Source organism: Arvicanthis niloticus, chromosome 1, assembly GCF_011762505.2.
Source record: "Arvicanthis niloticus isolate mArvNil1 chromosome 1, mArvNil1.pat.X, whole genome shotgun sequence".
In the NCBI taxonomy this organism is placed as follows: Eukaryota; Metazoa; Chordata; class Mammalia; order Rodentia; family Muridae; genus Arvicanthis; species Arvicanthis niloticus.
Window position 1 is genome coordinate 24,290,640 of NC_047658.1, and position 17,281 is coordinate 24,307,920.

The window sequence follows — 17,281 nt, forward strand, 5'->3', positions numbered from 1 at the left end:
GGCGGCCGCTTCCGCCCTGACCTCCGAGACGCGAGCCGATTGGACGTGAGCGTGAGGGCCCGCCTCGGCCTGCTGTGCCATTGGACGACGGCCGTGTCAGTCTCGCAACGTGGTTTCCGGGGCACTTTGGCGCTGGAAATGAACTAGGGGAAAGTCGGAAGCTTTTACTCTGAGTGTGGGAGAGGATGCGAGAGTGTGTTTGAGCGCCAGGATTTTATGTGCCTCTTTGTTTTAAAAATGGCCGTGGTAGACACTTTGCCGCTTACCCGAAAGGCGACCGATGTTCATCGTTATTAGCAGTGCGGATGTGATCTTAAATGGCCCATTTTTCTGATACTTGTGGAACCAGGACTCTCACACGCTATGCTGTATCCCCGGACTTTTTTCCTTTCCCCTTATTTATATTATTTATTGATTCTGAGGAAACTTATAACTAAATTGTGCACGCAGCCTTTCAGTTTTCAATCCTTCTGCCTCGACTAACCTAGTGACTGGCAGCACTATCCTGAGACATACTGGAAAAGCAGTAAATGGAAATTTAAGCTCAAATTAATCTACTTATTTATGCTATACTCTGAAAAATTCTGAGCATTCTTATCAGAACATATAGTTAAGCCAGTTTTGTTTAGTTTTTGACCATTAGTCCAGACTATAATGTTTGGCCTTGTGATTTTATTTTAGTCTAACTGTATGATGGGTTTTAAAGTTTCTGGTCGTGGCTGTTAGGAATTACAGAGGTCACTGAATGAATACTCAAGTCACATGGTGTGATAGTGAGTGAAGTACAGGACTAGAGCAGTAGAGATAAGTGTAGTTAAATGCTACCCTGTCCCACAGGAAACACTAACATTCCACTTAAGAGACTTTCAAGTTAACCTCATAATGTGCTAGAAAAAACCTAAGAGTCACTAGATCTTAGAAGTTAGGGAAAACTCCATTAAACCTTTCTTTCAACAGAATGCCCAAAGGACATAACTCTGAAAAAGCCTCAAGGCCATGGGGGCCATTAGTAAGTCTTAAGCCACCAGAATGGAAACGATATCCAATCCAGGATGAGAAGTCCAAAACAACTTTATTTCCAAGTGGCTGGGACAGTGCAGAGAAACCAGCAGTTCTCACCTTTTCAAAACCAATATTTTTGTTAATTCTCAGCACCACAGTGAGTAATTATTTGTTTCACAGTAGCCAGTTTTTGTTAAAGTAGCAATGCATGCCTATGACAGGTTCCCATTAGAAGAAAGCACTTTGGATTTGGAACTAATTTTCCCACTTAATTCGGAAAAATTCATCTAGAGGCTGAAAGATGATAAATACTTTAATCTCAAGAAACCAGTGCGGTTGGGGCAGACATTAGGATTCCAAACCCACTTAAGTGTAATGCAAATCAGATTTTGTGTATTTTTAAAGTGATATTTTTAAAGTGACAGGTATGATTTTTTTAAAGACCAGTTGAAAATGGATAAGATTGTTGTAAGACTTTATGGACTATTTTTTGATTTAGGCCAAACAAATGTTTGCACCATGAGGGGATAGTGGAAAATCAAGTGAGAGGAATGGCACAAGTTAAAATGTCAGTGTAAGATGTGTATACTGTATGCTGAGAGTGCCAGGAACAATCTTCCACCTGCTGGTCACACTGTAAATTCCCATATGTAGTAAATTAGAACAGAAAATGGAAGCCCAGTGTTAGGAAACTTTTATTAAAATAGCATTTCATTCAAATGCAGGAATGATCAACATAAATAACTAAAATAAGACACTTTCACCAAGAGCCTACCTCGGAATTTTGGAGAAGATGGAAGCCATATATGTAACATACTGATGTAGGCTTTTGTTGCTGACTTTCAGTTTGTTCTTTGTGGTGTTTTCAGTAAGAGATATCTTCCATAGGCTTTGGTATTTGAATACTTGCTCCCTAGTTGGTAACAATGTTTGAAAAGGTGTAAGAGCTGTGGCCTTGCTGCAGGCCATGTAATTAGGTTAGGCTTTGAGAGCTTAAAGCATCATCTACTTCCAATTTCATCTTTTTCTGCTTCATGTTTGCAGGTGAGCATGTCAACTCTTAGCTTCCTTCCTCTGCTGCCTTGCTTGTCTCCTGCCATGATGAACTCTTGCTCTACTAGAACCCTGAACCGTAAGCTTACATAAATTCTGCTATAAGTTGCCTTGGTCATGATGTTCTATTATCATAGCACCAGAAAGTTAACTTGTACTTTGGGATATCAATGCTAGGTCAGTTCCACAGGCTGGGCCAGACTATGTTAACTGATCACATCAAAGGAATGATCACATCATCTTGTCTTAATTTACTAATTAGTCTAGGAGTACAGCTTTAAGCCTCTCTATATAACATTCTCTACTACATAAAGTAAGTTCAGAAGTGGCCTGAGGAATTAACTGAAGTCATTCGGCCTACGGGATTCAGAAAAGAAAAAATGTTATTCTAAAGTCGGAAATGAGTCTAAGTTGAACATCAGGCATGCTTATGAGAGAGTTTCTTTTTCAGGAAAAAAAAATTGAATGAACAGTCCTTAATCTGAATCTGTTTACAAGTGTGCAACTTTATATATTTCTAATTGCATTTGTCAGTCTTGTGGTCTCTTTTAAATTTATTTAATTTAAATGTATGTAGCCAAAGAAGCCCTGTCTTATAATATGTGGTTTATAAACTTTGGCTGGTTTGGTTTTGTTAATATGCACTTCTGTAGTCTATAGGCCTTGGCATGGTCTGCTTCCAATACCACTCTTCCCAAACACAGAGCAGCAGTTGCCAGCCTTGACATGAGCAGTAAGTAGTAGAGGAGACTTAATCAAAAAAGATGCATCTGGCTTTTGGTCCTAGGTGGCTCATCAAATACTGTTCAAAAGAATATTTTGATTTGAAATGTTGAGCTGATATTATTTCTCATTGGGTATAATTTAGAGGCTTGTTTTAAGATAGGCAATAAGCAAGACATCAATGAACTACATAGCTGAGAGACCAATGAATGAAATACAACTCTATCTGGTGTCCACTTCTGTCACTCTGCAGAGCGCCACCCGCTCATCCTACCTTACCCACAGCTTTCTTTTGCACAGGTCTAGCTACCCAAAGTCAACCACAGTCTGAAAATATTAAGAGGAAAATTCTGAAAATAGGTAGTACATTTTGAATTAGAGCCATTTTTCAGAGTGTGATAAAATCCCCACACCATTTCGCTTTGTCCTTCTGAACAATGTGCTCAATCTTCCTCACTGTCAGTCATTTAGTGGCCACCTGGGTTGGCATGTGAACTGTCCCCCACATGCTCATGAGCTTATACATTTTGTCACCAGTGGAGGGTGTTGTGGCAAAAGGTTAAGTGATCTTTAGGTGGCTGAGCCTTACTGGAGGAAGTCACTGGGCAGGCCATGTTTCTGCCCATTTGTCCTGTAGTTCCTGTAGACTGCTGACAGTGTGACCTCAGGCTGCCTCAGGCTTCTGCCACCATGCCTTCCCCATCATGACAATACTCTACCAACAGTGTAAAATACAGGCTAAGAAAACTTTACTTGGATTTTACAGTAGCATTTAACCTCACAGTGTTTTAAAGGAACCAGAAAGGACTCTGATTTAAACAGTACTGCCAGTGCTATCATTTCTGGTTAATGCTGATCCTCAAGCATATGAAGTGAATTCTTTTTTTTTTTTTTTTTTGAGGGGAGGGGGTAAGAGATAGCTTATATTCTGGTGGCATTTTTTTTGAGTGACCATGGCACTGAAACACAGATTTCAGTTACCCCAAATTCCATGTTCCAGCGTGGAAGCAGTTTCATTATTTTTTTTTTTTTATATAGCTTTGCAAAATAAGGGAAGTCATAGTAAGGGTGAATTTATAGTAGAATGGAATGAGATGAGGGAATTTCCTATAGACTCACGGTGCCATCTGAGGTTTTGGGTTGGTGTTCTGCTAGTTAATAAGTTTAAAAAATATACACAAAACTGTGGTAGAACTGTGAACAGAAGCTCCTGAACAGAAGCTGTGTCTTCAGAGATTAACTGACCAGAATTTCAGTGGTGACGAGATGAGAATGGTGCTGTTTCAGAGGCTAATTATTTTGTCTTGGGCTATATCTTGCATTCCCAAAGAGCTATTCCTGGCCCACCTCTGTGAATCCTTTTAAAAAGTCATCATCAGGAAAGTGACTGCTTTTATGTTTATCCTCTCAAACATAAAAGTCAGTATTTTAAAAATTGCACTTCCAGGGTCTAGGGAGATAGCTCAGTGAAGAACACTCACAGTGCTAGCATGAGGATATGAGGTTGACGTCTTAGCACCAATGTAATGAACTGGGCATGGTTCTGCATATCTCCAGTACAAGACACTGGGGTAGAGGGAACAGGTCACCTCAGAGGCTTATTGACCAGCCAGCCTAGCAAAAACTGTGATCTTTTAATTCAGTAAGACATCCTGCCTCAAGGCAGTAACAGGGAGTTTGAGGAAGATACCTAACAACTTCCTCTGACCTTCACACACTGCCACCTTGGTCTATGCATCTGTACTCATAGATTCATGCACCAAACAATGTGCACAGACATACACAATGTGCATATATGAAACAAGCAAACTTTTAAAAATACAGCTTTAAGTTTTGGAAATTTTTATGTAAATTAATATTTAAAGCCCTTATTCTACCTTCTTATCCATATTTGATATGGAATCAGCAAAGATATTTATCATCTGGATTATGTCATTTTCAGGAAAGTAGATGAAATAATGCAAAATAATTCAAACTCAAAAGAATATTGTTTTTTCTACTATGAGGACTCTAATTAAAGAAATACATATATATGTGTGTATGTACACACACACACACACACACACACACACACACACACACAGACACATATATGTTATATGTAACATAAAGGTAGAAGGTCCATCATTTAGGAGAGCAGTGGTATGGTTTGATAAGAATTATCTCCATAGTCTTGTTTATTTAACACTTGGTCCCAGTAGGTGGTGCTGTTTGAGGAGGACATGAAACCTTTAGGGGGTGGAGCCTTGTAAAAAGAATTTTATTCAAGTTAAGGAGAGCTTTGAGGGTTTGTAAACTTTGTTCAACTTCCTGTTCCTTCTCTTTGCTTTCTGTTAAAAATGTGGTCAGCCAGCTTCTTGGTCCTGCTGCCTTGCTATGATGGACTTCATCCCTCTGAAACCATAAGCCAGGATAAACTTTCTTAAGTTGTGTTGGTCCTGGTATTTTATGATAGCAACAGAAAAGTAAATGATACAGGTAGTAAGGGGACCAGTGAGAGGGGAGATGTGAGAGGATAATGCTTGGTGAATATAAAGGAGGGAAAAATGATAGACAAATGATAATGTCTTAATGAACCTATTGCTTTGAAACCAATTACAATCATTTTTGTTCTAAGATTACATTCCAAAGAGTTTTCTTTTTTTTCCCTTTAAACCTAGTGTTTTAGATATGTCTCTCAAATGTTTACTTGAGTATCTTTTGCCTGGATACATAGCTCTAACACAAGCAGAAGCCACACTGCATGGTAATAGAAAGTACATTGTGGTTTTGATTATCTGACCTAGGCTTTTGTAAATAGAAAGGAGGGAGGAAATTATCCACTTGCCCTCCTTTTCATTAATGTGCTTTCTTCATTCTTTCCCCACTGTCCTGAGCAGAGGCTAGCCCATCATCATGTTATCTTCTTGCCCTTGACCTCTGATTTTCTGCTGAACTAATTAGTATAGCAAACAAGCAGGAGGACCAAGGGCAGACGTTGTCTGCTAAGTCTGAGGCATCTTCTTCCTGCATCTATCCTGCAGCATGTCCCCCTTGCAGTCCCCTGGACTAGGTCCTGCATGTGGTGTCATACTTACTGAATGCTTTTGCCTTGCCCAGAATTTTATTCATGTTCTTCTGTTTGTTTATCCTCAAAATCTGCCCTTATTTTCTGACAAGACTGCAACAGAGACAGTTGCCCAACTCTCAGTCAGTTTTTATAAGTCATTTGAGTTCATGAGTCATAACATTTTCCCTCCATACTCATCTAGATAGTGATGAGTACTTTAATGAATGCATTCTGAAATACCTAACATTGAGATATATGCTACCAGTCTGTGACAAAAGTTATCATCACAGCAATTATCTAACAGGTGATGTGAACTCATCCCATAATGTAATTAACTACAGGTGAACAAAGCATTCCATAACAGTGTGGCATGGTGGAGGTGTTGGAATGGGACCCAGATTGTGAAGACTTTAGAATACCTTCTGCAGTTTTAATGTTTTCTTTTATAATTAATGTCTTGTCTGTCTGATGTTCTTTTTTCTCTCTCTCTTTTCCTTCTTTCCTTCCTTCCTTCCTTCCTTCCTTCCTTTCTTTCTTTCCCTTCCTTTTCCCCTTCTTTTGTTTTCTGTCTTAAATAAGAAAGGAAATGAGCTGTTTTATTTTGAATTAGAAGATGAATTTCATGTAGATATGTGACACTGTTTTCGTGCCTTCATTTTGTCCAATGGTTTTTGTATGTTGATGTATGAGCACCTGCCAGGAAGGAGGTTTTTTTTTTCCTGGTTCAATAACTTTTAAGTGTCTGCTGTTCTCATTTTTAAGTCTCCCAAAACTTTTATGTGGATTCTTTAGGCACATTTTTTTCATTATTTCTCAGCCTCCTTTTTTTCTGGAAGGCTGAAAGTTCCAGACATATAATGCAAAATGTCCTAAGAGATTTGTGTGTGTGTGTGTGTGTGTGTGTGTGTGTGTGTGTGTGTGTGCGCGTGCGTGCGTGTGTATGCTAAGCAAATAGAAATTGAAAAGTGTGTAAATATATAAACTCACTTTAATTCCCATTTCACAATGATAGATGAAACTAAATTTTCTAATTAGTCTCTTACAAAGTAGCAAACACAGTGAAAAATTGCCACAAAAGCTGCTGTATTTAATTACTTCCAGACCTAATCTGGGCTATGAGATTGCTCTGCTCTGCTAATAGCATTAATGTCAAGGAATGTTCTCACAAGAGATTCCTGGTATTTCAAAATAAACTGGCTGAAACCAGCAACACGTGATTAAAATAAAATTTGCGATATTACAGATACATTTTACTGGAGGGTAATATTTTTATAGCTTGGTGTTTTGTTAATTATCAACATTTAAGTATGAGGGATGTCCTCAAAAAAGTAAAATAAATGTTTAAAATAAAAAGGGAAAACAATTCTAAGGGATGCTGCAGAAAACATCTAGTCACAGCTAATGGAGATGGTCCATGAGAAGGAAAAGTGTTTGAGGTAAAATGATTATATGGCTTAGTTTTTTCTTTCATTTTATTCTTTTGAAGAGCATAATGAATGCGGCCATTTTTAAAGTCTCCATGTCAATATGTAACAAATCTGCACATGTTCCTGCTGCTTTTTATTACAGAATACAGGGCATCTCCAGTCTGTGTTTAATTGGTACAATTTTGTTATTGTGTTTTTTAAAATAAAAGTTTCAAATTGTTTGGGTGTGAATGCTTTGTGTGCATTTGTGTCTGCTCACCATGTTCATGCCTTGTGTCCATGGAATCCAGAAGAGGGTGCTTGATCTCCTAGAATTAAAATTACAGACAGCTGTGAAGTGCCACATGGTTTTTAGGAGCTGAACCTGAGTCCTCTCCAAGAGCACAGTGGGTTTTGATCACTGAGATATCTCTCTAGTCCCAGTGTTTATGTTTTATTGTTGCTGTTCTGAGAGCAGAAGACCTTCACTAGTGAGCAGCATGCAAATCAGCATGCTGGCTGTTCCTCTATCCACTTTGCAGATTTTCCCTCCCTGGTGTTTAGTTCTGACCAATAGAATGTGCTTTGGAATCAGAACAAGACATTACTGTGGGCAATGCAGGCTAGAAAACAGGAATAATAAATATTTCATGGTTGGGGGGTCACCACAACATGAGGAACTATACTAAAGGGTCACAGCATTAGGAAGGTTGCGAACTATTACGGTTAAATTTTAAAAAGTTGGCACCGAATCTGGCTTGTTGTTATGGGGCCGACATGTTCCCAACTAGACAAGGCCTGAGGCTCAGACCAGGCAGATGTACCAGTCCTGTCACCCACTAGATGCTATCGTGGGAGATGGCTCTGCCAATCTACCATGCTGTCTCTACAAGGCTGGGCTGAGCCCAGGCCATCCCGCCATCCACGCAGTACCCTGCAGAAATGAGGCTCTAATCTTTAAAGATTACCCAATAGCTTTATATGTTTGGTAATGCTCAATAACACAATGCATACAATTAGAGTTGAAACCCAGTATTTAACATTTTGAAAAGTTGTTACCTTAGACTGCTAAAGACACTCTGACAGCCTACACCATCTTCCCCTCTCTCCCCCTAGCTCCTCCTCCTCCTTCCTTTGGTCCTCTGACATTAGCTCCTCCCAAATGATCAAGTTCATTGTAAAATGTAGCTTGGGGGTGGGATATACTGCTACAGAGAACCAGTTGTGTAAGTCATGTTTTCAAGTAAAATTGTTTTGAGTGTTAATTATTCAGTTTGTGGGGTTTTTATTATTAAGTTCACAAACAAACATAGTGAAAAATTCTCCTTAGGGGTTATCTGTTACTCAGTCTTCTGGCATTCATGCCACTCCTGGATTAGAAGTGGTTAAAAAATGCTGCCCCTCAGTCTCCCATCTCTCTCTCATCAAACAAAGCCAAAGGAAAGATTATGTCTGTGGACTGGTCCTCATCAGAAGTTTTCTCTGAATATCTTTTTGTGTGAGTTTTTCATGTATCCCCACTCGTAGTTCTCAAAGGTGTGTTGAATTCTGGAGGCAAATGCACCACCATTGTGCCTATGGTGTTATGACCAACTCCTATGTGCCCTGAGCTCTCAGCCTCAGGTGCAGTTCACACTGACTCATAGCGCACATCTTCTTTTCACATGTATTCACTCATTTCCTTGGGGGATTTTATTATCATAGTTAAACATTTGAATATAAATTTATTGTAATACTATATATATATATATATATATATATATATATATAATCTCATAATCTCAGACAATAAAAAAGTTCTTGTCCTCCTCTCCTCTTTAAAACAAAAAAGGAAAGAACAAAGAAAGCCAAGATGGAATGAAGAAAGGGAGAGGGGGGACAGATAGGGAGGAAGGGACAAAGGAGGAAGGAAGGAGAGAAAAGAGGGTAAGTAGACAGGTACTGTCATTCAAACAAGTTGCTTCAAATCACTTCATAGTTTGTTGTGGGGAAACAAACAAACACTTTAAAACCAATCACACACAGGCATGAGTTGAATCTTGCTATGCATTTGTTCTTCAAGGCAAAGTTAACCCACGGTTGCCTCAAGCTCTTGATCCTCATGCCTCTACTATCCAAGTATTAGCACTCTTGGTGTATGTTACTCTGCCATGCCCAGCTTAACCTACTTAGTTGATGTGTGATACCACATACTCTCTTCAAAGTCATTTTTCTCAATGACACTGTGAGGTCCTGGTCAGCAGGAGTCTCACCCTTGCGAATATATAGCGAATGCCTGACACAACAGAGAGGGTAGAATGAGGGAATGAACAAACCATGTTCAAGAGGAAGTAAAGCAGGAGAAAGCTGGGGAAAGAGGGCTGCTGTGCTCTGGTCTCTGTTTGGAAGGATGGCAATATCAATACTACAGAGGTTTGTTGTGCTGATACTCAGTACAGAAGTGGAGGCAGTTAGTCATCAGACTGAACATTTAAATATTTTATGTGACCCTAAAGACCTGCCCATCACAAAATGGTAGATAAATTTTAACAAATAAGCTAGATCTCAAACCCTACTTTTTCTCTTTCCAAATTTGGTCTTTTATTCATGATGTCAATGGCCATGGCCATTATGACTAGTGTAAAGTATTATTCTTACTTCTTGATAGCCAGGCATTGTAGTTGGCACAATTGTTATGCAAATAACTCTAGAGGCCCATGGTCACCATGGCTACTACAGGTAGACCAAGGTTTCTTCCTCAAAGCTCTCCCAACTCCTCATTTTCTTGTGAAGTTCTCTCACTTTGGGTTTGGAGGGTTACTCAGTTTCAGTATTCTGTCTGGTCTGTTTGGTGCAACAGATACCAAATTGGTTCATTTTAAAAGTCTCTACTGCAAATATTTCCTGAAAATCAGCAGTGGGCAAGGGTTCCCCATTTGTGAAATGTCAGAGTTCCATTAATAAAAATGTCAGGAAGTTTTTTCATGATTTGATAAAGTAATCATTTTTGTCATTTTAAGTGATCCCATACCAAAAGAAAACTGCTTCAATGTCTTTATGAATGAGAGTTTCAGAAAACATGAAAAAAAAAAAAAAACAATCTTATACTGTAGTTTGTTCTATCAGTAACGAGTTAATAACTGTTTTTCACTGAGAGGCTTGGATGCCTGCCTATGACTCTTCTATTCTGTAACAGCATCCACCTTGATCCAGAAACTCAGAGGCCCTGTGGTTCACTTATTCATCCAGCCAAGTATTCAACAAACATACATTTGATACCATGATAAAGACTTATGAACCCACACAATCTCGTGCCTATTTTCTCTTGTAGTTTTGGTTGTGAGCTTTGGCCTGGAATGGGTGAGCTATCTTTCCAGCCCTCATGCCTACTTTCTCGAACTCACAGCTTGTAGATGAGATAAAAGGAAAAGTAAACTGTGATGCTGTGTGGAAGACCAGAAATCAAAGAAAACATTAAGTTCTGAGAGAACACAGGAAACAACTGCTCCTCCTTGAGCTCAAAGAGATCCTAAGAAATGTGAGATGTGCTTTTAGATGAACAAATGTCTTCAGCAGGATAGCAAAGCATGAAATATCTTTCTTATTAGCATCAGTGAAGATGAGGAGCTGTGAAGATGTGAGCCATTTAGGATTTTGTGATAGTATTTCATGTTGTGTGTATGTATGATTGCCATACACAATATGGTTTAAATTTTATAATGAAGTTACCTGTTCATTGATACTTCTTCTCAATTTTGATTGGTTTCCTCTTGAGTTCAATTTCCTTACAGTTACTTTACTGTGGCTTATGAAACAAATTTTCTCATTTTACATGAGTGTTGCTTTTCAATGGGATGACACAAAGGAGACCATGGTAATGCCAAGGAGAAAAATACCAGAGTATAGTAACTTAGAGGTAACTACTTCTAAGTGGTAGGTGGCTTTGTGTGTCAGACTGCATGCCTTTGGAGCTGTTCCATAATGCATTTCTTCTGATTTTGAATCATACCAGAACAGATTGAAAGCCATAATGGTAGAAATATTTCCACACAGTTCATTGTAGTCATATTACATTACTTATGATTAAACCTTCGGTCCAAATCAACTTTGTTTTCAGATGAAGTGACAGGTGACACAGGTTAACCTCATTTATAAGTCTGGTACACCAGCTAACATCTGTTTTAGTGAAATATATTTGTATTTTACCAGATGAAGTGGTTCTCATCATAGAATGAAATCATTACCTGTAACATGTTAAAAATAAGTCTTTACTCTGAGTTTCAATTTGTGAAATTGGAGACAGTGCATAAAAGTATAACCAAAGAGTGTTATGATTCCTGCATTACAGATATCTGTGGCATTCATTTATTTAATGATTATATTTTCAGTGCCTGCTCCATGCCTCATGGTGTTCAGTGTGCTGGGAATTCACGACCATAAAGAACATGCAAGATATGGCTATCAAAATAGCTATTGTAAAAATTTTTATTAAAGTGGCTTTTCAGAATTAGGATTACATGTTTTGTTTTCAAAATAGATTGAGAAATGGACTACACAAATGTATAACGAAGGAAAATTACTTACTTCAGCATAAGTAGAAAGGCTATACCTCAGTCTGTATGGCACACAAGTGAACTTTCAGGGACAAACAGATTGCATTGTGGAAGACTTTAGTCTTTTCCCACATTTCAGAAATTTTTCAGAATTACACACTAGAAAAAATGTGTGCTTACATTGCACATGTAAAATCAGAACAACCTGTGATTTTTCACATGTAATTGCTCTTTCTCTCCTCTCTCTCTCTCTCTCTCTCTCTCTCTCTCTCTCTCTCTCTCTCTCTCTCTCTCTCTCTTTATGTGTGTCAGCCACTACAATATCAAAAAGAGAGAACAAATACTGGCACTGCTCTTTGGCTCTTTGGGTCCTCAATGGAGTAGGTGATGCCCACCCATACTGGTGATCAGGAAATTCTTTGCTCATTTATTCAAATGCTCACATCTTCTAGAAGGAGCACCCTTGCAAACACACCCAGAAATAGTTTTATCATTTGCCCCTGATAATCTATACATCCATTAATATATGAAGTTAGCCATAACATACTATGAAAATGAAATTGTTCTTGGTCTCACAGTAACATTGTTTCTTACTGACTCATAACAACAGATTCCCAAGATCATTTATGAGGATTATTGTTCCACTGGCTTTTTAGTTTGTGGGATGTCTGCATTGATTTCCATTGGACCTGTGTCTCTGTGTGTATACGTGTGTGGACATATGTATATTTGTATGGTTGTAAACATCAAACCCAGGGACTGGCTCATACTAAACACCTCTCTACTGGTGATTAATTTTCTCTCCTACAGCACTATGCCTGTCCTCAGACTAGAGAGCACTAGCCTAAAGAGCTCCACATGGCTTCCTCTCTGTTCACTTCATCATCTGCTGTGACATTTCTGCAAAAGATGAATAGCAGACGGGGGAGGCAGGAATTTGTCTGCCAGCTTTGCTACTTTTGAGCCATTCTTTTAAAAACTTTTTCATGCATGTGGGTAGCACCTGTATGCAGGTACCAGTGGAAGCTAGATGCCTAAAAACTAGACACACAGACAATTATGCACGGCCCAGTAAGGGAACCAGGAACCAAGCTCTGGTCCTCTCCAAGGTCAACAAGCCGTCCTAACTACTGAGCCATCTCTCCAGCCCTCAAGAAATAGGAAAGTTTCTTGATGACATTTTGGAATATTTTTCACTTGCTTTATTCTAGTGTCTGCTTTTATCTTTAGGCTTATTGCATGTCTTCTAATTTCCATTTTGTTCCCCTCCAGAATAAGTCCATAAATATTATTTCTGTTGAAGGGGGTAAGGATGGGGGACAAAAAGAGGAAGGTAGCACACAGATGGGGGGACAACAAGGCATATAATTGGTTACTCCACTCACGTAAGAAAATGGGGGCGGTGGCGCAGCCCGTAAGGCGTCTGCCTACAGAGGGCACGGGTCCCTCTGCGCTCTCTCTCTCTGACCCGCGTGTTCGAATCCCACTTGCTCCCGCTCGCCTCCTCCCACGTCTCGTGGGAAAAAAAAAAAGAAAATGGGTAGTTCATGTTAGGGATGATGTGAAAAGTTTAGTAACTCAGAAAACACCCACTGATACAGACACTTTCCTGTTTCCATTTTAATATTAAAACAAAAACTGTAGCAGAGAATTCTTTAAACCTGGCTTGGTTGTTTTCAGTGGGGTAAATTATCAAGGTCATAGTTAGATATTTTTAATCTCCTTAAGTGAGACAATTGCTTCATTTCCCTTCCTCTCAGGTCAGTGACAGTGCCATCATTGGACTCTGGCTTCTAATGGTAAAGAATTTGAGTTGAACAGGTTATCTTCAAAAACGTTCCCAGGGAGTAATTGGAATATATGAAGAAAAATACTGATTTTGAGAAGCACAAACACCTAAGCAAATCAAGTAAAACTACTCTTTTGCATTTGGTCTAGTTTTATTTCTGCTGCTGTGATAAAATCCTGATGAAAAGCAGCTTAGGGGAGGAAAAGGTTTATCTGCTTACCAATCTAGTTTAAAATCTACCATTGAAGGGAAGTTAAGGCAGTAATTCTAGTAGCTGTTCACATGACATCCACAGACAAGAGGAAAGAGAAGCAAATAAATGTATAGATTCTTGCATGATTGTCTGTAGCTCAGTCTCTCAACTCTTACACAGTTCAGGAATACCTTTTTAGGAAGTGGTAATGTCCACATAGGCTGAGTTTTCCCACATTGTTAAATCAAGACACTACCCCCCAGACATGCTCACAGGTTAGCCTGATCTAGACAATTCCTCAATTGACACTCTCTTCTCATGTGGTCCTAGGTTGTTGTAAGGTGACAGAGTCTTGTTTTTTTGAGAAAATTATTAAGATTGAAAACAGTTATCCAAATTAACTAGTAGATTAATTAATAGATAGATTATCCAAAATAGCAAAATCAGAAATGAAAAGGGGAGGTCATAACAACAGACAATAATAAAGACATATTTTTAAAAGCTGTATTCTAACAAATAGAAAAATCTAAAAGAAATGAATATTTCTAAATAGATACCCACTTACCAAAATTAAATCAATATTATACAAGTAATTTAAAAGTTTGTTTAAATTGTAGAAGCAACAATTAGAAATTTCCCCTCCCACCCCCAAAGCCAGGGCCAGATGATTTTAGAATTCCACCCAACTTTCAAAGGAGTGTTACTGCTAGTACTCCTCAAATTAATCCTCAAAGTAGAAACAGAAGGGCAGAACAGACATTGCCCAATTCATTTTTTGAGGTCATAGTTGCCCTGATACCTAAACCATATAACGACACAACAAAGAAAGAGAATTACAAACCAACTTCTTCATGAATATGGATACAAAAATACTCAATAAAATACTTGTAAGAGATATCCAAGAACACATTACAAAGAACATTTACCATCATCAATTAGGCTTTGTTCTAAAGATATAGGCATAGTTCAGTATACATAAATCAATATATGCAATCTACCACAGAAGCAAACTGAAAGATGGAAACCACATGTATGTCTCATTGGATGCAGAAAAGGCCTTTGACAAATTTAGATATTCCACCATCATAAAATCTTTGGAGAGGTTAGAGATACAAAAGACACACTCAACATAATAAAGACACTTTATAGCAAGCTTATAGCCAATATCAACATAAATGGAGAGAAACTCAAAGCAATTTCATTAAAAGTAGGAAAAAGGCAAGGTTATCCACTCTCTCCATACTTATTCAATGTAGTACTTGAAGTCTTTGTGAGAACAACTAAGACAGCTGAAGTTTACCAAGTGATAAAAATTGGAAAGGAAGATGTAAAAGTATCTTTATTTGCAGATGACATAATAGTGTACATAAATGACCCTTAAAAAGACTATCAAGAAACTCCTGCAGTTGATCAAACATTTCCGTGAAGTAGCTATATACAAAATTAACTCACGGAAATCAGTTGCCTTCTGATATACAAATGACAAACAGATTGAGACAGTAATCAGGGAACTAACACCTTTTACAATAGCCTCAAATAATATAAAATATCTTGGGGCAATTAACCAAGCAAGTGAAAGACTTGTATGATAAAACTTTAAGACATTGAAGAAAGAAATTGAAATTGGAGAAGAAAACAGAAGACGGAAAGATCTCCCATGATCATGTATTGGGAGGATTAACATAGTAAAAATGGCCATCTTAGAAAGTCAGTCTACAGATTCATTAAAATTCCCATCAAAATTTCAACAAAATTTTTCATAGATATTGAATGGAAAATTTTCAGTTTCATATGGAAACAAAATACCCACTGTAGCTAAAACAATCATGAATAATAAAAGAACTGCTTGATATTTCTCCTTCCCCAGTTGTAACTTGTACTACAGAGTTATAGTAATAAAAACAACATGTTATTGGCATGAAAACAGTCATCTTGATGAATGGAATTGAAGACTCATACATAAATCCACACACCTATGGACACCTGATTTTTTATGAAGAATCCAGAAATACACAGTGAAATGAACAGATAACATCTTTAACAAGTGGAGCTGGGTAAACTGCATGGCTGCATGTAGAAGAATCCAAATAGATCCATACTTAACACCTTTCACAAACCACAAACTCCAACTGGACCAAAGCCTTAACATAGATGAATAGAATATACGCTGAATCTGATATAATAGAAAGTGGGGAGTAACCTTGAACTCATAGATACAGGAGAAGGCTTTCTGGAAGGAATAGCATTAGCACAGACACTAAGATCAACAATTAATAAATGGCTCATGAAGCTGAAAAGCTGTAGGGCAAAGGACACTGTCATTTGAGCAAAGAGGCAGCCTACAGAATTGGGAAAGGTTTTTACCAACTACACATCTGATCAGGGGCTAATATCCAAAATATTTAAAGAACTCAAAAAACTAGATATCAAGGCAATAAATAACCAGTTAAAAACAGGCCATATTTCTAAACAGAATACTCAACAGAGGAATCTCAAATGGCTGAGAAATGTTCAACATCTGAATTCATTAGGGAAATACAGATCAAAACGACTTTGATATTTTATCTTACACCCATCAGAATGGCTAAGGTTCATAAAACAAATGCCACGTGCTGTTGAGGATGTGAATCAAGGGGGCACTCATTCATTGCAGATGGGTGTGCCACCTTGTATAACCACTTTGGAAATCAGTGTTGCATTTCCTCAGGAAGATGGAAATTGGTCTACCTCAATTCCAGCTATACCACTTTTGGGTATGCCCAAAAAGCATGCTTAAAGGATGCTTCATACTACCATAGATACAACTTGCTTTAACCACATTCATTGCTTTTCTATTCATAATAGCCAGAAGTTGGAAACAATCTAGATTTCCCTCAACAGAAGAATGGATAAGAAACAAGTGTCATATTTACAAAATAGAGTATTACTCAGCCATTACAAATTGAGATCATGAAATTTAATTGTATGGTGGTTTGAAAATGTGTGGCCCATGGGAAGTGGCACTATTAGAAGGTATGGCCTTGTTGGAGTAGGTGTGTCACTGAGGGGATGGGCTTTGAAGTTTAAGCTCCATCCAGTTCCCATAAGAACTTCTTCTGGCTGCCCTTGGATCAAGATGTAGAACTTTCAGCTCTTTCAGTACTATGTCTACTTACATTTCACTATGCTTCCCATAATGTTGATAATGGACTAAACCTCTGAAACTGTAAGCCAACACCTACAAAATGTTTCCCTTTATAAGATTATCTTGGTTATGTAGTCCCTTCATAGCAATGGAAACCCTTGCTAAGACAACTTGTAACTTGATGTGACTAGAAAAAATTATCCTGAGGGAGATGGTCCAGACTTAGAAAAACAAATATGGCATATATCCCCTTATATGTGGATATTAGTCATTAAGTCAGTGATAGCCTAGGAATAATCTTTGGAACAGAGGTTGGGTATACAGTAAGGGACACTGGGCAGTGGGGCAGATACAACTCTATAGGAAAGGGAAATCGAATAGATAGTTATGTATAGATAGGGTTGGAAGAC

The 17,281-nt window shown here is 38.2% G+C and overlaps 1 protein-coding gene across 2 annotated transcripts in view; it reads left to right on the plus strand.

Moving 5' to 3' along the window:
• The first annotated feature begins 9 nt into the window (after positions 1 to 9).
• Positions 10 to 17,281, plus strand: part of Gas2 (growth arrest specific 2) — a 132,535-nt gene continuing 115,263 nt past the window's right edge. For both annotated transcript variants that reach the window (XM_076935049.1, XM_034509182.2), the window contains exons 1-2: positions 10 to 1,159; positions 2,047 to 2,134. The gene's annotated coding sequence lies outside the window, so the exon portion shown is untranslated. The remainder of the gene's footprint in view (positions 1,160 to 2,046; positions 2,135 to 17,281) is intronic.